The sequence below is a fragment of the Lactuca sativa genome, chromosome 3 (genome assembly GCF_002870075.4).
Source record: "Lactuca sativa cultivar Salinas chromosome 3, Lsat_Salinas_v11, whole genome shotgun sequence".
NCBI classification, from domain to species: domain Eukaryota; kingdom Viridiplantae; phylum Streptophyta; class Magnoliopsida; order Asterales; family Asteraceae; genus Lactuca; species Lactuca sativa.
In genome coordinates, this window is record NC_056625.2 from 282,236,130 (window position 1) to 282,259,521 (window position 23,392).

The window sequence follows — 23,392 nt, forward strand, 5'->3', positions numbered from 1 at the left end:
TACGATATCCTTCTAGAATTTTGCTTGGAGGAGGCACATGACGAAGCATAGCTTTTGGAATTGAGCCAAGAAAAGCAAATTTTGGTGTATCTGCAACAATGATTCCAAAAGTGTGAAACGTTGCAATAGTTGACATCAGGGCATCTTGTATAATTGGAATATTCAGCTTAGTGATGGCCCTTTGAGCAATGATGGACCATAATCATGCACTTGAAATTTCCCTGTGACGAGTTGTTGAATGAGTGCTTTGAATCACCTGTGCCCTAAAAACATAACCATATTCGATGTTGAGCCAAGTGTAAACTCCATAAATGATTTCCATGAACAACATGCTTTCGCAATCAGAACCCGTTACCCTTTCAGAGAAGGCCTTGAACAGAAGGGTAAAAAGTCCATTCCATTGGTCCGGTAGGTTAGGTTTATGGAACTTAGAAATAGCAGTAAGAGTTTCCTTCACTACTAGAAAACAGACCTTTTACAACACGCACTGATTAATGATACGCAAAAGGATGTGCCCTTAAAATAGTGTTATCTCTCCAAAAAAAATTTAAGCATTTACGTCACGCATTATTGCGTGCCCTTGATTTAGTGTCTCAAGAAAAAAAAATAAAAACATGAAGGGCACTTTATTTTAAACACGTGTCGTCTGTGCCCGTCGTTTTATAATTGTAATGAAACGTGCTTTTAGTTGACAAGGGGGGAAACGAAATCCCCAAAATTTTTAAAACCCACCTCGTTTTTTTCTATCTTCTATCTATCTTTCATCCTTGCAATCCACTCTCCCATACTCTCTCCTCTAGACCTCCCTTCATTCTCTACCTCCCGTCTCTCTGTAAACCCTAAGCCATCGCCACCTCCCTTCTCTCTAGCACGTGCTAGGGTTTTATTTTCTTTCAAGCTCCCACTTCTCTCATTTTCTCTCAACCCAATACGTGCGACGGTTCGGAATAACTGAGCGAATTTAAACAATCAATCTTCCATTTCAACTTCTTTCAACTCTGAATCATCGAGTATTTTTTCAGATTTCTTTTCAGGTTTTGTTCACTTTCGAAATTGGAATGGGACCCATTCTTTTCTACTTCAATACTCTCAATCTCAATCGGCTTTTCTTCTTCCACTTTGTCTTCTTCTACTTCTTCTAACAATGGTGGTTCCTGCTCATGGGTAACCTCGACAATATGCAATTTAAAAACCACAAATAAGTCAAATTTTTAGGTATAGGGTTCTTTATGAGGAAGCACAAGGCCATCTGCACTCGATTCAGCTAATCTGAGCTCACAGGTACATGTTATAGTCAAGAAATCGCCATCATCATCTTTGTATTTTATGAAAACAGATTTTGAAGCCATATGCCCGTTAGTGTAACGCCTATTGACCATTTTATAACTCATTCATATAATGTCAGCGTGTAAAAGAGAATATAAAGTCATTTATGTATGTACATACTCTTTGAGTGATCAATTGCACATTGCTTGCAAAGGGAAGTCCATTCTGTAACTGTGTGATGAGGAGAGATCTTGCAAGAAATCTAGAACTAGATATATCTGGTTGATGTTGCTATGTGTGTCCGTTTCTATTCTGTATGTGCTCCAACGTTGAAATTTTATCATGAGATTCTGTAAGCTGTTAGCAGTTCATTTTTTTGTTTCTTTTATCCATTACAGCTTATTTCTTCCACCCAAGAAGCAGCGCCTTGGATGGGGGGAAGGCCTTGCCAAGTATGAGAAAAAGAAGGTTGACCCTGAAGATATTCTTGATAAAGAGGTTGCAGCTAGAAATGGTATGGTTGATGGTGTCACTGGCTCTGAACCTTTGCTTACTAGTCCTTCTAGTTTGACTGATAAAAGCCCTAGTGTCAATGGTTATTAAGAATGTGCATCTCCTGCTACTCCTTACTCGTATGCCTGCACTTCCTCACCAGGTAACTTATATACTTTGATTTGTTAATTTTAAGTGCCTTTTGTCAATTTTCTAAAACCTGGGTTGACCCTGCTTGCACATCCTCTCCAGGTAATTTATAAAATCCCCAATGTCAATGGTTATCATATCAGCTGATACTTTGTGTTGTTTGAAACAGAGTTTTTTGATATGAAATTTGAAGAATTCAGCAAACAGAAACTCGGAGCTGCACAAAACTGTTCTGCTACCCAAAAGGGCAACCACAAACTCACTGATGTTGTCCTTCCTCTCACAGTATGATCTTACTTAATCTTTCATGTTTCATTTCACAAACAAGATTCATTTTCATTATCATATATATATATATATATATATATATATATATATATATATATATATATATATATTGCAGCAAGATTGGAGGAAAACATGAATTGTAAGCCCAGTCAGGAACCAAGGATCCTGTGGATCTTGTTGGACATTCAGGTAATTATCATCATCATCATCAAAAAATCTCCATAAGATCAAAAAAAACCGGAAATGGTTTCTTGGTTTATGATTTGATGATGCATGTAGTACTACTGCAGGTCTTGAAGCTGCATATGCCCAAGCTTTTGGGAAATCAGTTTCTCTCTCTAAACAACAACTTGTAGACTGTGCTCGTGATTTTAACAACTTTGGTTGCAATGGTGGGTTGTCCTCACAAGCTTATGAATACATCAAATACAATGGTGGACTTTACACTGAGGAATCTTATCCTTGCACCAGAAAAGATGGTGTCTGTAAATACATATCAGAAAATGTTGCAGTTAAAGTTATTGATTCAGTCAACATCACCATGGTAATACTAATACCAATAATGAAAATAACAATTAGTTATGAATTTATGAATGTGTAGATTACTAAATGATTGTTTGTATATAGGGTTCTGAGGATGAATTAAAGCATGCAGTGGGTGTTGTTCGTCCAGTGAGTGTGGCGTTTCAGGTGATTAATGGGTTTCATCAGTACACCGGAGGAGTTTTCACTTGCGATGTTTGTGGGAATGATCCAATGGTGAGAGAGATACATGTTTATTTAATATTCTTGATAGCATTTGTTTTGATTGTTTTTATGATGAGAAGATTTATGATTATTGATATTAAATGTAACAAGATTTCGAACATGAATGACCATGGATTCTCTTGCAGTCTTGTAATACATCCATTTGTTTCCATGTCTGCTACTGAATAGGTGATATTTGACTTCCGGTGTTGTAACACTCGTTTATGTATTAGTTAAATAAATAAATAAATGAACAAATTAATAAATGAAAATAGCCCTAAAAGCATAATAGAAAAACAAAGAGTTAGTTTTGGGGGTTAAAATGTAATTCGGACTTAATTTGAAGAGATGTTGGAAGCTAAGGGCTGAATGGTAAGTATTGGACTAAAGTTGAGAAGATTTTATGGGGTCGGGGGCTAGAATGTAAGTCTTGAGCTTAATTTGAAAGGAATTTCAGAGGGTAGGGTTGAATTGGTAAATTAAGGACTTTGTTTGAAAATGAATCTGGTGAGGGGGACTAAACTCGTTAAAATATTAGAAGTTTGAAGAAAGAACATGGGTGAAGACCCGTCATTCCTCCCGTGTATGAAGACATAACCCAAGCGAGACCCTAAACCTAATCCATAGCAGCCGCCACCTTGTGAGTCCCCAGCCGCCATCTCTCTCTTCTCCTTCGTAGTTTCCGATCAGACGAGTCGCCATCAAAGAGTCACCGCCGCCATGACTGCGGGATTTTGTACGCCATGACCCTCTTTCTGGGAAAATCTAACCATCATATTCCAATCAAATCATTATATCCTCTAATCTGGAATCTGTACATGCAATTCAGAGGCTCATACAATCAGACATAACCTAAACAGGCTATCCTATCACTGACTAATCAGTACTAGCATGCAAGTCTACAAGCACATACAATAGGCATATAAGGCATCCTTCCTAGATCCTTAGCCCTAATCTAGCATGCCGTTCTCATAATCATATCATAACACGTATGGGTATCTTGGGGAAAACTTACTTGAGCTCGGCTGATTGCACGCATCACACACTTTGTTATTCTCAAAGTTCTTTTTCTCTTTTCGGATTCTTTTCAATCTCCTTTTTATAAAATGGTTTTTCTTTTGAAAATTTTCATACCAAGCCCTTAGTTTGAGTTCAAACACACCCGAGAGTATGTCTGAATCCCTCAAACCAAGGCTCTGATACCATTTGTAACATCCCCCTCTAGCACGTATCACAATATTGTCCGCTTTGCGCCACTCGGCACGAGGACTTCCCAGGGAGTCACCAATCATGGTACTACTCCTACCCGAGCACGCTTAACTGCAGAGTTCTTATGGGATCTGATGCCCTCACGACTTTAAAACGCATTGTGATAGGGAAGGTATCCACACCCCTTATAAGAAATGCTTAGTTCTCTTTCCCAACCGATGTGGGATCAGATCTAAGCCACTTTAGTTGTAACACTCGTTTATGTATTAGTTAAATAAATAAATAAATGAACAAATTAATAAATGAAAATAGCCCTAAAAGCATAATAGAACAACAAAGAGTTGGTTTTGGGGGTTAAAATGTAATTCGGACTTAATTTGAAGAGATGTTGGAAGCTAAGGGCTGAATGGTAATATTGGACTAAAGTTGAGAAGATTTTAAGGGGTCGGGGGCTAGAATGTAAGTCTTGGGCTTAATTTGAAAGGAATTTCAGAGGGTAGGGTTGAATTGGTAAATTAAGGACTTTGTTTGAAAATGAATCTGGTGAGGGGGACTAAACTCGTTAAAATATTAGAAGTTTGAAGAAAGAACATCGGTGAAGACCCGTCATTCCTCCCGTGTATGAAGACATAACCCAAGCGAGACCCTAAACCTAATCCTTAGCAGCCGCCACCTTGTGAGTCCCCAGCCTCCATCTCTCTCTTCTCCTTCGTAGTTTCCGATCAGACGAGTCGCCATCGAAGAGTCACCGCCGCCGTGAGTGCTGGATTTCGTAACCATTAACCACTGCTATCGGAGATCGACAACCGACCGCATTCGCAGTCGATGTGGTTGTTGTTTCTGTAATGCGCGCCCATCGTCGGACGCCATGACCCTCTTTCTGGGAAACGAATTGGGGAGGAGCCCCTGCCTTTTTTCGAGGTCCGCCGCCACCATTCTTCTTCTTCTCTTTTCTGTTTAACGCCGCCATCGATCCCTACGGTGGTTCTTTGCTATGTTTTGGGTGTCGCCGCCTAGTCAAGTTCATGCCATCAGAAGTTGTAGGTAACAGGAGGATTGTGGAGCTAGCCATACTCGTCGGGTGTGGGTTGTGAGCCACCATTGAGGGCGGTTGTTGAATGCCAAGATCGTTGTTGTAACGCTGTTGTGACTGTCGATGCAAACCACTGCCTGCTGCCGCTTCTACTTCCTCCTGCCGGCCAAAAGTTGTTGTTGCAGTCGTCGGTCACCGCTGGTGGGTGGCCGGGGGTTGTTTTGTGACCACACAGCGTGTGTGTGTGCATGTATTCCTGATTAGTGTATGTTTAGTCTAGCCGAAAATCGCAAGGAGCCACCGCCACCACCGCAAGGTGGTGTCTACCGCCATGCACCACCGCCGACCACTTCAAGGTGGTTTGTGTGTGTATGTTTAGCTTAGTTAGGGTGTGTGTTGCTTTGGTATTTTCGTTGTAATTGTAACTCAAAAGCGAAATAATGGAAAGAAATTAGAAACCACCACCCTAGGGTGGTGGCTGCCGCCTCCCGCCGCCACCGACCGCCGTGTCGGGTGGCGTTGCATTTTGTCTCTTGTGATTGATTCTTTTGGGGTGCTAGAAACCCTAACGGGCTTAGTGAAACCCTAATGGGCTCAAAGGAGCTCTAATGGGCCCAATGAAGCTTAATGAACTCTAATGGACCCAATAAAACCCTAATGGGCTTGATGACATTCTAGTGGTCTTGATAGGCCCAATAAAGCCCTAAATAACCTACAAGTCCAACAAATTAATAATGGGCTAGTATTTGAGTTGGAAAACCCTAATGTTAGTAAATCTTAATTTGGGGAATTAATTGGGACACACGAGAATTATTTAATAACTCGAGATATTAAATAATAATCATTGGTAAAGATTAATCTAAGCGATATTGGACTGAATGGATTAAGTCCTTAATGGGTTAAGTAGGAAACTTAACCCTAATCATCATTTTATATGAAACCCTAATTTCACTTGGGTTTATTAATGGGCCATCCAAAGTCAAGCAATTAGACTAGAATAATTTAATGGGCCTAGGGTAAGGCCCATGTAAGGGGCTTGGGCCCAATTTGAAAAATTGGGCCATAGATGGGCCATAGTTTGGGCCTTAATGATTATATGGCGTTGGGCCTTACAATGAGACCATGTATAGGTCTAGGCCCAATTTGGAAAATTGGCCGATGTGTTGGGTTTGATTCTTAACTGACTTTGGGCCTATGGATTGGGCCTTGGCCTTGAATGAGCCAAGCTTAGGGTAATGTAGTAACTATCCAAAGAATGTACTATTGGTTATGTGTTGGGACCCAATTATTAATTGGGTGATGTTTTGATATTGACAGATCGGGGATCTGTCATCCAGTAGCTGGGGTCGAGTCTGCAGGACTTCAGCAGTGTGGGGTTTGAGTCTATGGGACTTTCAGTAGTGCGAGGTGAGTTACCTTCTAGTAGCGGTGGGTCTATGGCCACAATGCCGGCCCACCAGTAGGAGCTGTATGTTAGATGATTGTCTTTGTGATATCATCTAGGTTTGCTACTACCTGATATGTTATATGTTGGCATGATACGTACATGTGATAGTAGTAGAGTTCGGTTGTTAGGACCGAAGGGTATGTCAGGCACCCCAGATATGTCTGATAGTATGTGATGATATGTTTATATGCTGGCATGATATGTTATATGTGATAGTGGTAGTAGGAGGGGAATAGTCCCCAAGTTCGGTCGTTAGGACCGAAGGGTAGATCGGACACCCCAGATATGTCTGATAATATGTTATGTTATGATATATGTGATAGTAGTAGTAGGGGGTGAAATAGTCCCCAAGGATCGGTTGTTAGGACCGATGGGTAGTCAGCATCCCAGAATGGCTTGACATGGGTAGTCAGCACCCCAGAACGGCTTGACACGGGTAGGTCGGCACCCCAGAATGGTCGTACCGGGTAGGTCGGGCACCCCAGAATTGCCCGGCAGTATGTATATATGTGATTGTATGGTATGTTGTATGATGGGGGAACTCACTAAGCTTCGTGCTTACGGTTTTCAGTTTTGGTTTCAGGTACTTCGTGTTTAAAGGAAAGGAGCTGGCTTGATCGCAGCACATCACACTATGGTTTTCCGCACATGAGATCTTTGGGATTACACTCTGATATTGTTTTATGATAACATGTTTGATTATTTCTACTTTGGTTTTGACATGACATGATATTACAAATGTTTTATTACACTGTTGGTTTTATAATGACGTATTTGAAATTGAAATTTTTGGCCTGAAATTTTGGGATGTTATAAGTTGGTATCAGAGTTAGGGCACGGGTCGATGTGTTCGACAGGGACGTCGAACCCTATAGTGGGGGGTGGAAGTGGGTTAGATCTGATCCCACATCGGTTGGGAAGGAGAACTAAGCATTTCTTATAAGGGGTGTGGATACCTTCCCTATCACAACGCGTTTTAAAGCCGTGAGGGCAGCAGATCCCATAAGAACTTTGCAGTTAAGCGTGCTCGGGCGGGAGTAGTACCAACATGGGTGACCCCCTGGGAAGTCCTCGTGCCGAGTGGCCCAAAGCGGACAATATTGTGATACGTGCCAGAGGGGGATGTTACACATACTTGCTTGGATCAAGATCGGTGATCAGGTTTTGATGAGGATTGGTGGAGAGAAGTTGATACTACCCTGTCTGTTCTTGAACAGAAGGAGTTTCAGAAGAGCCTACCGTTGTTGATTTCTTGAGTGGGAAGAAGATGAACAGTAAAAGCCTTCGAATCGCCGGAGAATTTTGATGGAATTTGTGAGTGGTAAAGAGAAAGTAATCATCAAAATCCTTAAATTTCTTTCTATTGGAGAGAGAAATTTGGAGAGAGATTGTATGGAAAACTGAAACGTCGCCTGAAAAAGCGCGTTTTGACAACTGTTGATATTAGAGAAATACGTCACACGCAATAAAGTAAACGTCGTTTCAAAATTTCACACACCCATTTGAATTCTTATCCTCATGAAATTGCCACGTGATTTTTTTCGTTTTCGAATTCTTATCGTTTGGAAACCGGTGCTTCAACTTCACCCTTTTGAATTGGAGAATCATTAACCTTGTTCCATTTGAACGTTGTAGTAAGAGAACATAGGTGAAACTACGAACCTGTAAATACCACGAACCAGAATCACAAGGATTTTCGTGCAAGGGTGTTAAAGATAAAGAAATAAACAAAACATATGTGTGGGATTTTGCGATGTCGAAATTAAGACACGAATCAGTGGATCCCGAGCGTAGATCTCTACCATCGAAGTCAAGAAAGACTAGGAAGTGTCTGTGTGGTTTCCCGTTGAAATACGATCAAGTGTTTGATAAGAAAAATTGAAAGGCATATTTTCTACAAGATTTATGCATGGCTTTATCTCCAACTAAAATTCGAACTTGATATAAGTACTAAAGTTTACATGAAGTACTCATGTGACCAGTGTTGTCAGTTGAACGAGTAGCTTTAGAACTTGTTGAGCAACTTGGATAAATTTATAAATCTCAAAACAAAAAAACTAGATCAATTGGGAAGAAACGTCTTAGGTCTAGAGCATTTCATTAAGATCTCACAAAAGAAAAAGAGATTTCTTGGTACAGACCACGAATATGGACATTCGTTAATTCCTTGGTGAAAAATCTAGAACATTTGATTGGTCACCGTCAGTTCATGAAAGTGTGTTGAATATTGGGTCTCACTTAGCTTGTGGTGGTACGAAACTAAGATCAATAAAATAGATGTTGTGCAACCATAAACCTCAGTGGTAGTTTCTGAGAGTCTCAAGGGTTGCGATCATGGATACGAAAGTGATGGAGAAAAATAGAGATGGATCAAGAAAAACGAATGTACCTTTACTATGCGAAAGTCAATTATGCAAACAACTTTTAACTCAAGGTGAGAAGAGTAAGGTAGCTCATGACTTATGTGAAGTTACAACCTGATTGAGAAGAATCTATTGGTAGAATCAATTAAGGCTTCACCATAGATTCATTGAGGCTTATGACTACATGCAGCATCATGCTTTTGGGGACACTTAGCTAGTTCATAGGTAAAGAGATTTATACCTGCCCCATCACACGAATTGAGAGATATTACGAACATGTTCCTTCTTGATCTTCGTATGTGTCTAAGATATTTTTGGTGTTTTTATGATTTGTGAAAATAAAAATAAGCACAAAAAAAACTAATTTTGTATTTTGGAATTTATTTTTTTGGGATTTTTTGAAAAGAAATAAAAACTGAAAAGATACAAACATGAAACAATAATAAAACAACAATATATATATATATATATATATATATATATATATATATATATATATAGTATAAAAAAGATATTTGAAAATCACAAACGAACAAATGACTACAAATTACTACAAACATTTGCACCAATTCGCAGTGTTAAAGTAGATTGCGAGTGAACAGTAGACTGTGAATTACTACGAGCGTTCGCACCGATTCACTGTGTAAAATTTATGAATGCGAAGGTGGTTTTGGGACAGATTCAGCTTCCATCATTCCTAGCCCATGAAGAATTCTATTGAAGGTTGTTTCACGTAAGGCTTTTGTGAATATGTCAGCTAACTGATCAGCGGATCTTACGAAGTGAATTTCAATGTTGCCATCTTCCATGTGATCCTTAAAGAAATGATACCTCAGTGCTATGTGTTTCGTATTTGAGTGTTGTACTGGGTTGTGAAAAAATGAGAATGGCACTCTCGGAGTCACAGTATAATGGGATTCATTTCATACTTAAGACATAGTCGTCAAGTTAGCTTTGAATCCAAATAACCTGGGATGTGCATGATGCAACAACTATATGTTCAGCCTCAGATTTTGACAAGGAGACATAGGTTTGCTTCTTGGATTTCCAATTGACAAATTTTCCATCGAAAAATTGGCATCCTCCAGTTGTACTCTTTCTATCAAACCCACATCCTCCAAGGTCAGCATCCGAAAATGCTTTTACAAAGAAGCCTGAGTTGGTTGTATACCATATGCTGAGTGAAGTGGTTCGTTTTAAGTACCTGAAGATGTTCTTGACTGCCGTTGTGTGAGGTTCTCGAGGATTCGCTTGGAACCTAGCACAATAACTAACGAAAAACATGATATCTGGTCTACTAGCTGCTAGATACATCAATGGTGAGATCATCTGAAGATAAATGGTCATATCAGCTGCTGGTCTCTCCATAGATGGTTTTAGTTTCGTCCAGAATGCCATTGCAACTTTTGTTTATGAATCTCCCACCATTCTAAATTTAGCGAGCAAGGTCTTTGTATATGCTTCCTTATTTATAAAAATGCCTTCCGTGAGGAATAGGCTTGGGAGGAGTGGATCTACAGTTTGGAGCACCAGCATGGCTCGAAAAGCCACTGTATGGATTAAGAACTGAAGCGACTCGGCGAGTCCTTCGAGTGGACTCGGCGAATAGTATGAAGATGAGGATGAACTCGACGAGTTGGATGAACAACTCGGTGAGTCTGTTGAAGATGGCCTTGGACTCGGCGAGTTTGTTCTTGGACTCGGCGAGTCAAGTCGTGAAACCCAAACACTTCGAGTTAAGACTCGGTTTAGTGAGTTGACTGGGGACTCAGTGAGCTGGACAGTGTAGGACTCGCAAATCGGTAGACTCGGCGAGTCAGGGGCAGACTCGGTGAGTCAAGTCGCGAATGAAAGGTTTCTGAGCATATGAACACGGCGAGTCAGTAGGCAGACTCGGCAAGTAGGGTTGACCTGGAAGGTTGACTTTGACCAGGACTTAGACTTATGATGAGGTGTCACCTGCATACAAAATTGGTCTTGACAAAATTGAGTCCTACATAAAGTCCAAAGACCATAAGGACATGCTAAAAAATATGTTAGATGAGAATGATAGATTGAAGTTTAGAACCGAAACTGTATAGAAATTTCACTCATTGAATGCCAAATTAAGTTCATAAAATAAAATTGATGTTGAAAATGCATCTGAACTTAATGAGGATGATGATTTAAGTGAAATTTCTGTAGACGATTTGGTGGACTTTTCAGAATTTGTCAAAAGCGAACCTGAAACTCACAAAAATCTGATTTCTGAAAATTCCGTTGAGTTCGCTTGCTCTTCAACAGACAAGACAAAAATTCTCAAAGCCAAAGTCGTTGTGTATCAAAAGGTACAAACCACTCCAAATAAATTATACATAGTTCAAGGAGTCACTCCTCAACAAACAACATAACTAACTGTTATGGTGGAAGAAGACAATGCTGCTAGATGTGATGAATTCTTCTGGTCAGCACCAATAGACAATGCTGATGAGACAAAAGGCCTATCTCAGAAAACCTCATGGGGAGTGAAGGGAAGGTATGTGCCCGAACCACTGAATGAGCCTGCAAAATATGATGTGCCAAGTACTAGTGGCACCAAAACATCTTTGGGCGAACCAGCACTCACTACTATTGAAACATCTTCGTCTAAGAGCGAAAGCAATGGTCATGTTCCGAAGAAAAAGGAAAACATCCACAACAATCCAAAACAAGTGGCAGATCGAAAACCCAACAAAATCTGAGATACAAGAAGAATCTCTCAGAAAGAAAATAGTTTTGGAGATCTCGAAACCCTCATTATGTCAGGTACGAAAGGACGCATAAGTATCAAGAAGAATCAAGAAGTGACCAGAAGGATAGTTTCGGTCCACAGCAGGTAAGGAACCGAAAGGAAGGTTTCGGTCCAACGCAAACTAACAACCGAAAGGATAGCTTCGGTCCTCAACCCAATATAAACCGAAAGAGTGGCTTCGGTCCTCAACCCGATATCAACCGAAAGAGTGGCTTCGGTCCTCAACCCGATATCAACCGAAAGAGCGGTTTCGGTCCTCAACCCAATGTCAACCGAAAGAGCGGTTTTGGTCCTCAACCCAATATCAACCGAAAGAGCGGTTTTCGTCCTCAACCTAATATCAACCGAAAGAGCGGTTTCGGTCCTCAACCCTACAAGTTCAATCAGAAGAACAGAAGATCCAATGTCACTTCTAAACCCAACTCTTCTCATTCTTATTCTTATCCTTCAAAAGATTTAAAGGGGAATGGAAAGCACTTTCCAGAAGATGACAGATGTCCAAAAGAGATCCAAAAGAATGCAAATGTCAACACATCAAAGCCTACACCTACTGAGTCTAAGTCAAACCAAATTAAAGTTTTCGCAATAAAAAGAAAAGATGAAAATACTTTAATTAAAAGAAAGTACTTGGTTGATATTTCTCTTACCATTCCCTGTCTTGTAAAAGGCTCACAAGGACCCAAGAAACTTTGGGTTCCTAAATCTGCTTAATATTTTGCAGGTTATTCATGACGAGCAGTTTGACGAAGAATGGTATATTGATAGTGGCTGCTCGCGTCACATGACAGGAAGAAAGGAAGAGCTGAGAGAGTTTCGATCTCTCAAGGATGGTGGAATCGTGAAGTATGGGAACAACTCGTTTGGGACTATCAAAGACTACAACATGATTACAAATGGTGATTTCACAATAAGAAAGGTCGCATATGTTGAAGGATAGCAGCATAACCTTATCAGCGTATCACAGCTGGTAGTTGGGACCGGATTGAAAGTATCGTTTGATGATGAAGGCTCAGAGATAGTCGAGAAGAAATCCAATAACATTCTATTGAAATCGAATTGAAAGGGGGAAATATACGCTTTAAACCTCAATCCAATTTGGGGGAAACCGGCAGTTTGCTTACTCATGAAGGCTCTCTTGTCTTAATTTCAAGGATATCAACAAGCTTGTTTTACGAGATCATGTTCCAGGTCTTCCAGTTCTCAAATTCGACAGAGAACATCTATGTGCAGCCTTTGGAATGGGAAAGCAAAGTAGACAAAGTCATCCCTCTATTATAAATACAAAGGTGATAGAACCATTGGAGCTATTGTACATCGATCTGTGTGGTCCTTCTTCCATTGAAAGCATTGGTGGAAACAAGTATATTGTAGTTATAGTGGACGATTTCTATAGGTTCACATGGGTTTTTTTCATGAAGCAAAAATCTGAGGCTACTCCAAATCTCAAGCTCTTCATAAAGCAGATAGAAATTCAACTGAGAAAAGTTGTTTGTAACGTAAGAAGTGACAACAGCTTGGAATTCAAGAACAAAGACTTTGAAGATTTTCTTGCTGAGAAGGGAACAACTCATAATTTCTCAGCCCCATATAATCCACAGCATAATGGAATCGTTGAAAGGCGAAACTGATCTGTAACAGCCCAAAATCTCAAGTACTGCTAAGTTGCATTTTGGGGGTGTTTTAAAGGGGAGACTCGGCGAGTTGGAGCCAGACTCGCCGAGTAGGGTCGCAGACTTGGTCGCGGGTTCGCGACTGGACTCGACGAGTCGAGATATAGACTCGGCGAGTCGACGCTGTTCAGCAGAAACCCTAGCCGTTCAGTATTGGGTCGTATATAAGGGTTATTATGCCGTCATTTCACGACTTTTGATCGATTGGGGAGAACCCTAGGCGACTGGGGCGGCTAGAGCAAGGATTGGAGATCATTGGTGATTTGAGGAAGTTATTGTCCAAGAAGGAGAAGGTTTTGGCTAATGGGACAGCAAGGGAATCACGTTTTGAGGCTTGGGGACACTGAGAGTGCATGATTCAGGTAACCTTTCGGATTACTTTCTGTTATGTGAATGTGTGCATGGATTTAGGGTTTGTGAAACCCATTTGGAGATTAGATGGATTGTTGTGGTTATCCAATGTTTATAACCCTGTATTAGTACCCCCTTAGAGGTCCAGAAGGTCCTATGTTTGTATAGTCGGGAAAATATGTATCTCAGGAAGCAGTTTGATCGACTGCATGGCGTGGACTCGCCGAGTCGGATGATCAGACTCGGCGAGTAGCTTGAAGATTCACTAGAACTCGCCGAGTTGTTCTTCAGACTCGGCAAGTAGCTTGAAGGTTCACTAGGACTCGTCGAGTTGTTCTTCAGACTCGGCGAGTGGTGTCAGGATGTCTATACTCGTCGAGTTACCCTTTGCACTCGACGAGTCCGGTCAAGATTGACCGTTGACCTGTATATATCTTAGAGGGGTCAGTTGTCTTGTTTGATAAGATCATTAACTAAGGTTGTGGTATTATAGGGAACCTGCGGACTAGCGGGTTGTGTGCGAGTAGCTCGAAGAGGTTATAGCCTGCGTACTACGAGGTGAGTCTTCTCACTATACTTCACCCGGAAGGGTTTGACTGTTAGACCGGAAGGTCGTGTGTGTTATATTCATGCTATGTCTAGAGAGGTAGATGCTTTATATGTGATGTGTGCTTATATGCGATATATATTATGTGGACCGAAAGGTCCGGGCCGGAAGGCAATGTTATGTGGATCGAAAGATCCGGGCCGGAAGGCAATGTTATGTGGATCGAAAGATCCGGGCCGGAAGGCAATGTTATGTGGATCGAAAGATCCGGGCCGGAAGGCAATGTTATGTGGATCGAAAGATCCGGGCCGGAAGGCAATGTTATGTGGATCGAAAGATCCGGGCCGGAAGGCAATGTTATGTGGATCGAAAGGTCCGGGCCGGAAGGCGTATGTGCGTAAGGTATATTGGGGAACTCACTAAGCTTCGTGCTTACGTTGTTTATGTTATGTTGTTTCAGGTTCTTACAGTAACGCGGGATGGCAACGGTTCGATTGTACACACCGAAGAAAGAGTTGTGTTTTGGAGGATCCTGGTCTTCTATTATAATGAAAATGAAACTATGTTTTGTAATTCGAATGTGAATAAGATTTTAAACAAGTGTTTTTAATATTAAATTGATTATTTAAATGAAAATTTTGTTTTTTGAAAATCACGGTGTTACAAATTGGTATCAGAGCCTTGGTTTGAGGGATTCGGACGCGCCTACGGGTAAATCTGGACTCAAACTGAGGAAGTAAGAAAAAGTTTTCCAAATAAATGGTTTTCTAAAAGTGAATAAGAGTTCAAAGAGGAAGCAAGAAAGAGCAGTGTGTACAATCAGCCAGAGCCAAACGGTGATTTCCCAAAATACTCTTACTTTTGTATTATGAAATATCTATTATGCACTTTATGAGACATTATTGCATGCTAGAGACAGACTAGGTATTTCATATCTTAGGACTAGAGTGGCCTGATTTGTGATGCCTTAGTCTAGGGTTTGCTGTTATATGTGCGTTATGCTTTTGTGTGTATGTGATGAGTGAGAGCATCTAGTTAGAACGCACAAGGGGTAAAGCTACGGGGTACAGAGGTACTTCCGAGGATGAGCCGAGAAGGTGGAGCTACCACAGATGGGGAGTCCTATGTATGCTTCAATGCTCGAATGCTGCTTGCTTTGTGCTTTGTGGAGTTGTCGATGATGGGAGTCAGCTACTAAGTGAGTATGACGATACTCAGGAGGTAGAGGGCTGGCATCATTAGGAACTCTTCAGCAGCTGATAGCAAAGAAGTGGGAGGACAGCGGAAGGGACTAGGGAGTAAACCTAGCCAAATGAGTGCGCTAGTAGAGTAGAGGATTTCGCTGGAAAGCGAGCACGCGCGATGAGATGGGTGAAAGAGCAGGTTTATCAGCTACTTAGGAACTCTGGGATGGTCTGTGTGGAAAGTATGGGTAGATGTGGCAGGTAGTATGGGCCCGTACTACTGAAAGCAGAGGACCCATACTTGATACAGGGGGCATTCTGAAGGTCCTAAGGAACAGATTGAGGAGTGATGTTATGGTTCGAATACCATACATCGGAGCGGATACAGAGTGATGTTATGGTCAGGGCACCATACATCGGAACAGTTTGAGATAGATGTTGTGGTTCGAGTGCTATACATTGGAGCAGATTGAGGAGTGGTGCTATGGTTCAGGTACCATACACCGAAGCATGTTGAGGAGGGATGTCATGGGATGAGTACCATGGTTCGTAGTGGATGATGCTTGTGGCTATCTTGTTATCCGGTTATCGATCGGACGAGCACGAGCGAGCGGGATGCGAGGATTCGCGAAATCCTGCGTGATGAGGTTGCTGCATTGTTGCGGGCTGAGTCGCCAGAATTGTTTGGGTCGATCAGGACCACTATGATTGAAGTAGTTTGATGAGCGATATGCGGCTTTCGCAGAGACGGCTGCCGCGGCGGTTACAGCGGCTGTAGCAACGGCAAAGAAAGGGGCTAGTCGGGGTTTTCAGTATCGGGACTTCTATTATGCGAAGCCTCCCACATTCGATGGAGTTCAGGACTCGATTGTTGCTATGAGATGGTTATCGGACATGGAGGGGTGTTTCTTGTAACGCCTGTGTTTCGGGCTTGCCATTTGTAGCAATGTAATAGTCTAGGTTAACCTCTGTAACCCGTTTTGAAATAATAAGATTGTATTATTTGAGTATTGTGTGTTTTGTGCTTAATTGCTTAATTATGTGGTTTGATTAATTAAGAATAAAAATAAGCGTCAAAATTTAAGTGTAAAATAAACTTAATATCTTTGGTTAATATTGTAGTAATTGAAACGAGGTTTCCGAATATATATAGAACGCCCAAATCTGACTTCGTATGAGGAGGTTATGATTTATCGAAGTTCCGGCTTAGCGATATACAGCCTGTTTTACTCGATTTGAGATCGAGCGGTTGTTAGCCGAAGCAATCTAAATGAGAATCGAAGATCTCATTGTTGGTATTGAAACGATAAAAAGTTAGGCGAGAACGGACGTCAAACGAAGAAGTTATGAATTTATAACGAAAGTTTCTGTCCCGGCCTATTAAAAATAATTAATAAAAATAAAGTCAAAATTAGCCGACGGAGTCTAAACGAAAGTCGTAGAGCGTGGTCTCACCTTCGCGTGGATATAAAGAACGTCGAAAACGGAGTTCGTATGAAGAAGTTATGAATTTCCGAAGTTTATTAATCATTTTATATTTATTTTTAATTCAAAATCGGAAGCATCATCCGAAGCCGAGTCACCGGTGTGATCCGGAGTACGCCCCGCGTACGTGAGTACGCTATCGCGTACTCAGCAAAGTGTCGACACTTCGGATGACGCATGCAGTGACGATTTCGGACGCGTACGCGCTGCGTACGCCTGTACGCCCCGCGTACTCCGAGGCTCCAGCCTCTATAAAAGGAATCCGAAGGCAGCCGAGTCATTTGCTAATTTCCTCTCGTTTTTGTGCCGAAGCTCTGCGCGTAAACCCCCGAAGCTACTTCGAAGCCCCGGTATTATACTCTAGCCCCGAGGCAAGTCCCGAGATCCCGAAGATCCCGAGAAGTGCGGTTTCCGAGTCGAAGCTCTGCCCGCGAAAAGTCGATTTTTGTGAAGATCTTCCAGATCTGCTGAGGAATACTACTTCTATAAGCCGTAGTGCTGTCCGATCATCTTCTGATCAAGTGAGTGTGTAGTTATTTTCTTCTAATACAATAATACGAAGTATTTTATATAAAAATACGTGCTATGTGTATATATTTGGTTGTGTTATGTGTGAATGAGTATTCACTCTCTTCTATCTTATAGATCTGCTTATTTCTTTATGAGATATGTGTTATGTGTGTGTGTGCCTCATCTGTTATGTGATATATGTGTTGATTAAAGCATGCTATACAGGTTTTCTTTAAACTATGTATACAAATGTATATTTTTATCTACTAATATGTTGGGTAGAACATGGGTAGACAGTTGGTGTGTAATAAACAGATGAGAGGCCTCGTTGTTGTTTGATTGAGTCATCTAGCGGAGTTTAGATGACGACCACTGGCTATTCTAGACAGTCTTGTGGAAACATTAGCAGGTTCGCCACCTGTAGGTGTTAATGAACTTGGGTGTTCATTCGCTGTACTCCATCCCCCTCATGGTTGCCTTATTTGACTTATATTGCTGAGGTACCCCCGAAGCATGTGTTGTCGCCCCGATGAAATATTCTTAGACTAGGTCCCTTATGTTAGTTGTTTTAGGGACATTAAAGTGAGAATAACGGGAATGGGTAATTGGGTTATTGTTGGTTGGTGAAAATTAAATATGATTATTTATTGTGGGTTGAAAACCCTATATGCTCACCAGGCTCCCAAGCCTGACCCACTCAGTTTTAAATTGTATTACAGGTAGTGGCGGAAGGGCATGAGATGGATGAACCATCAAGTTGTTTTGTTTACAAGTCTGCATATGTTTATATTTGTTATATGACTTGTAATGTATTCGTTTATGCTTATTGGTCTGTATCGGAACATGACACCCCGAGTTTTGATTATAATGAAAATACATTTCTTTTATGAAATGCTTCGGTAAACAATGTTTTATCATGTTTTGTTTTTGGGAACAAATTCCGCAACTCTTTCAAATCAAAAGGATTTACTCTGAAAATATTTAAAAGCATAAATGAAAACCGGTCTTTTCTGGCCGAGATTTTGGGGATGTCACAGTTGGTATCAGAGCATTAGTTTAAGCGAACTAGGAATTTGTAGGATTTCTAGACTTAAACTTAGAATGCTAAGTGAAGTTTTGAGATGTGTGTCTGTTGTGTTTTAGACACGAGCACTAGTTTATTTTAGGAAAGTTGCCTAAAATGCTTTATGTGCTAAATGTTATATGTTGCCATATATGATATTATTTGTTCGGATCTATGGTCTGTTGCCGACCGGATCTAGAAACCTTATGTGTGTAGGATTCTAAGCGTACGTCTACGATATTAGAACTAGCATGTAAACGTTTCGGAGTGATAAGGATGATTTGAATATCTATCATGATTGAGGATCTAATTTCACCTTATTCGGTGTAGATCAAAATGGTGAGAACAAGAAGTGGAGTTGGAAATGCTGACGAAAACAGGAATCAACCACCAGTGATTGAGCCAATACCTGTCGTAGCAGCAGCACCTGAGCCAATAACCATGGCTGGTGTGCAATTGATGATTCAGACGATGTTGGATCGTCAGATGGATGAAACTAGACGGTTGCTTCAACAAAATCGTGAAGAACTGTCGATTCGTGTGGAAGAGCCTAATCTGAATGAAGGGCACTCAGAAGGAGGAAACTTCAGTGGGTCTATTGGTCAAGCCAACCCACCGATAGTTAGGCAAGATAACCATGAAGGAAGGAATGATGGAATGGGATGCAAGTACAAGGAATTTTTGACTTGTAAACCATCGACCTTCAATGGAAAGGAGGATCCGATTGGGGTTATGGATTGGATCTCCGAAATGGAGCTAGCCTTCATGACGTGTGGCTGCAGAGGTAAGTTGCAAACTATCTATGCCGTGCGTCAATTCCGAGGTGGAGCTGTTCGATGGTGGAACACTCTAGGGAAGACCTTAAGCCCTAATGAGCCACTGCAATTGTCATGGGCAGAGTTCTTGGTGCAGTTCAAGTGCAAGTTCTGCTCGGCTCAAAATCTGTTGGAGTTGGAGAACAAGTTTTTGACATTGACGAAGGGTAGCATGTCAGTGGATGAGTACACCAATAACTTCACCGATAAGATGGAGTTTGCCTTGCGTATCGTTCCAGACGAGCTGACAAAGGTGGATCGGTATGCGAAGGGACTTCCATGGGAGTACGAGGTGCCAGTACGTCAGGCACTTACTCTAGAGGCAGCTATCTGGGCTGCCAAGTCTGTTGAGAACATGATCAAGGGGAGAACCACCGTCAAGGTTGAGGTTGGTGAGAAAAGGAAGTTTGAAGGAACATCTGGTTCCAGTAAGAAGAGCAAATTTTCGAAATTTGATTCGAAAAAGTTTGGAGGAAAAGGAGGCGAAGCAAAGTGGTGTGATAAGTGTAGGAAAAGGCACTTTGGGAAATGTAGCGAGGATGTGACCTGCTACAAGTGTGGAAAGGTTGGACATTTTGCCAATGAATGTCCGAACAACAAAAGGATGTGTTTTGGTTGTAATGAAGAGGGGCATATTTTGAAAGACTGTCCGAAGAAGAAGGAGGCAGCTAGGCCCAACATTCCACCAAAGCCGAAGGCAAGAGCCTTCCAGATGACACTTGAGGCTGCGAAAGATGAAGCTGATGTCGCTTCAGGTACCTTTCTCGTAAACGAATTACCTGCTCATATATTGTTTGATTCTGGAGCCAACTACTCCTTTATTTCGCATGAGTTTGGTAGAAAGCTAGCTTTGCCTATTGATAGGCTAGATGATGCTTTATTAGTCGAAGTAGCTAGTGGCAAGTTTGTACCTGTTAGCCATCGTATGAAAAGCATCTTAATTGATCTGAATGGGAATAAGTTTCTCGAGGAATTATTGCCTATCGAACTAAATGGTTTCGACATCGTGTTGGGAATGGATTGGCTTAGCGCCAATGATGCCGAAATTTTGTGCAAGAAGAAGATAGTTAAAGTAAACCCGCCTGGAAAAGATTCGTTTATGGTGTATGGGGACAAACGCAGAGTGAATTCTGGAATCATTTCTCTAATGAAAGCCAGAAAGTGTTTGACCAAGGGATGTACATCATATTTAGCATTTGTGATTGATGCTAAGAAGGAAAAGAAGGTGATGCAGAGCATTCCAGTGGTGTGTGATTTTCCGGAAGTGTTCCCCGAGGATCTTCCTGGATTACCACCTGATACACAAGTGGAGTTCAGAATAGACTTGTTACCAGGAACCACGCCAATAGCAAAAGCACCTTATCGATTAGCACCGACGGAGATGAAGGAGCTGATGATGCAACTTCAGGAGTTGTTGGACAAAGGTTTCATTAGACCTAGTTCATCGCCCTGGGGAGCTCCGGTGTTATTTGTAAAGAAGAAAGATGGAAGTATGAGAATGTGCATCGATTACAGAGAGCTGAACAAGGCAACAATAAAGAATAGATATCCGTTGCCGAGGATTGATGACCTGTTTGATCAATTGCAAGGTTCGAGCTATTTCTCGAAGATCGATCTTAGGTCAGGATATCATCAGCTGAAAGTAAGAGAGCAAGATATCGAGAAGACTGCATTCAGAACTAGATATGGACACTACGAGTTCTTGGTTATGTCGTTTGGACTAACCAATGCTCCAGCAGCGTTCATGGATTTGATGAATAGGGTTTGTAATCCTTTCCTTGATAAATCCGTGATAGTGTTCATAGACGACATTCTGATCTACTCGAAAAGCCAGGAGGAGCATGGCAGGCACTTGCGAGAAGTGTTAGAAGTTTTGAAGAAGGAGAAGCTTTATGCGAAGTTCTCCAAATGTGATTTTTGGATTCGTGAGGTCCAATTCTTGGGTCACGTGGTCAACCAAGAAGGGATAATGGTTGATCCAGCGAAGATCGAAGCTGTGACGAAGTGGGAACAACCGAAAAGTCCCACGGAGATTCGAAGCTTTTTAGGATTAGCCGGATATTACCGCAGGTTTATCCAAGGCTTTTCTTCGATTGCTACTCCATTGACAGCTTTGACCCACAAAGGAGCTACTTATGCTTGGAGTGAGAAGCATAAAGAAGCATTCGAGAAGTTAAAGAAGAAGCTATGCGAGGCACCGATACTTTCTCTACCCGATGGAGTTGAAGACTTCGCTGTTTATAGCGATGCGTCTGGTGTTGGATTGGGTTGTGTTTTGACCCAAAGAGAAAAGGTGATAGCATATGCGTCTCGACAGTTGAAAGAGCATGAAAAGAATTACCCGACTCATGATTTGGAGTTGGCAGCGGTAGTTTTCGCTCTGAAAATATGGAGGCATTACCTCTATGGCACGAAGTGCAAACTTTTTACTGATCATAAGAGTCTCCAATACCTCTTTAATCAGAAAGAATTGAATATGAGGCAACGACGCTGGCTAGAATTACTTAAAGACTACGACTGTGAGATACTTTACCACCCCGGTAAAGCTAATGTTGTTGCTGATGCTCTCAGTCGGAAGGTCAATCTTGAAAGGAAGAGGCCAAGAGCGTTGAAAATTGAAGTTGTCTCGACTATTTTGGAAAGTATAAAGAAAGCTCAAGAGGAAGCTTCTGAGAAAAATGACCGAAAGGAGGAACGTTTGGGTAAAACGTTGGTGTTTGGTACTAACGGTCATGGGCTGAAGGTATTCCAAGATCATATTTGGGTACCTAAGTCAGGAGGAATTAGGGATCTTCTGATGGAAGAAGCTCACAAAACCATGTACTCAATTCATCCTGGTAGCACTAAAATGTATAGGGACCTGAAACCCTACTACTGGTGGCCGACGATGAAGCTTGATGTTGCAAAGTATGTGGCCGAGTGTGTGACTTGTGCGAGAGTCAAGACACAACATCAGAAACCGTACGGGAGTTTAGAACCTTTGCCTGTGCCTATGGGTAAGTGGGAAGACATTGCTATGGATTTTGTCACTAAACTGCCCAGAACAAAGAATGGTCACGACATGATTTGGGTGGTCGTTGATTGATTCACTAAGAGTGCGCATTTCATAGCGGCCAGGGAGAAATGGTCTATGGAGAAGCTTGCGAATTCTTACGTGAAGGAAATTGTGAGGCTTCACGGTGTTCCGTTAACGATTGTGTCAGATCGTGATAGCCGTTTCACATCGAGGTTTTGGAAATGTCTACAAGAGGAAATGGGTACCAAGTTATGTTTAAGCACAGCTTACCATCCGCAGACTGATGGTCAGAGTGAAAGAACAATACAAACACTTGAAGATATGCTGAGAGCATGTACCTTGGAATTCCTAGGTAATTGGGATGAACATTTACCGTTGGTAGAATTTTCCTATAATAATAGTTTTCACTCGAGCATTAAGATGGCACCTTATCAAGCTTTGTATGGACAGAAGTGTCGTACGCCGTCTTGTTGGCTTGAGGCTGGGGAAAAGCAGTTTATGGGACCGGAGTTGGTTCATCAAACCGCTGAAAAGTTGAAAATAATTAGGGAAAGAATGTTAGCAGCTCAAGATCGTCAAAAGAGCTATGCTGACAAGAAGCGAAGACCGATGACTTTTGAGGTTGGAGATTCGGTTTTGCTTAAAGTCTCGCCGTGGAAGGGACTTATAAGATTTGGTAAAAGGGGAAAGTTGAGTCCAAGGTTTATTGGACCGTTTAAAGTCCTTCAGAGGATTGGGAATCAAGCTTACAAGCTCGAATTACCCGAAGAGCTGAATGGAATTCACAACACTTTTCATGTGTGTTATTTGAGGAAGTTCACGGGAGAAGTTCCCGATATAATTCCAATTTCTGAATTGAGAATTGATGAGAACAAAAGGTTGATTGAAGAACCAGAGGCAATTGTTGACCGAAAGACTAAGAAGTTGCGACGCAAAATGGTTGGGTTAGTGCTTGTCCGATGGAAACACACAAATGGGCCGAATCT

At 41.5% G+C, this 23,392-nt stretch overlaps 1 pseudogene; it reads left to right on the forward strand.

Annotated features, from left to right (window-relative positions):
- Nucleotides 1–1,551: 1,551 nt before the first annotated feature.
- LOC128132949 (thiol protease aleurain-like) lies at nucleotides 1,552–9,407 on the forward strand (annotated as a pseudogene).
- Nucleotides 9,408–23,392: the final 13,985 nt, after the last annotated feature.